The sequence below is a fragment of the Cephus cinctus genome, unplaced genomic scaffold (assembly GCF_000341935.2).
Source record: "Cephus cinctus unplaced genomic scaffold, Ccin1 Ccin1_contig_4003957, whole genome shotgun sequence".
Taxonomy (NCBI): Eukaryota; Metazoa; Arthropoda; class Insecta; order Hymenoptera; family Cephidae; genus Cephus; species Cephus cinctus.
Genome location: NW_014332649.1, coordinates 1 through 1082, shown reverse-complemented (window position 1 = coordinate 1082; position 1082 = coordinate 1). Strand labels below are relative to the sequence as shown.

General features: G+C 38.2%; 1 long non-coding RNA gene across 1 annotated transcript; it reads left to right on the top strand.

The window, feature by feature from the left end:
• The first annotated feature begins 437 nt into the window (after window positions 1–437).
• On the top strand, window positions 438–1082 carry LOC112493620. Its single transcript, XR_003058155.1, has 3 exons — window positions 438–599; window positions 734–894; window positions 989–1082. It is a non-coding gene; the product is annotated as an uncharacterized LOC112493620 (long non-coding RNA).

Below are 1082 nucleotides of genomic sequence, written 5' to 3'. Positions count from 1 at the left end.
CAACACTTACAGTTTTCCATTTTCACTGACGTCATCATCATATTCCTGACGTTTAAAATTTGTAATTTGCACTGGTTCCGCATAAAGTTGCGATGGAGCATCTAGGATATTAGATATATTCAACTTAAATTTGAGTGAATTCTTCATTCTTACAGCAATTTTTATGCCGTTCGTGTCCGATCCTCACTTATTTACTAGCAAAAGCTATCGACTGAACAAGATATTTAAATTTCGTTCTGATAACGAAACTTAAGGCCATTGTATAATGCCACGGTTCACGGAACACGTAAGCGGCGTGATATTCAATTTTTTTTAATTTTTATATATTGACAGATAATAACAGGTGACAGGTAATGATATTTCACCCATGGAAATATTGGCGGGGTAATTGTTTTTTTCACGTAACCCGTTACGGATTACGGAACGGACATGCTCGATGTTGCTCATCACGTTCTGTGCTCCATGAAATACTTAACGACCCTAACAACCGCTTCCGTATCTTTGCTATGTCCGAGTTGTAGCCAAAATCGTAGACTTAGTAAACACTTGGTTTTAAAAACGATTTTCTCCTTCTTCATTGGAGGATCCAATGGAACTAGGTAAATACACATTTGAATATCGCGCCGCTTACCGTAGAATGGCCTTCATTCAATCAATTTGTCTTATTGAAGATCTTCGTATGTAAAATCATACATTAAGGGGGAATGGAACTTACTTTTTTATGTGTTAGTAGTTTATCTCGTGGACAAGAGCCGGAAACTTTGCACCCAAAAATGTCCTTCTAGAAAGCAATGTCACTGAATTGATTGCACCAACTTGAAGCCTTCCGACAAAAATACTTTTCCTGCGGAGCCCGATTTTTTAATCATTGCTTAAAAAATATAGAAAACAGAAGTGAGTATCGACAGTGACGACCTAGAAACATGTCATGGCGTCACGACAATACCTTTACCGTTCCCTACCCAAAACTTATCAAACTGTTGCACAGAACCAACGATGAAAATCGAAAAAAGGGGCACGCAGCAAAAGTTTTACGCGAGTTATGATGACTACGGTAGCCTTACCGATAAGATACAGAGACA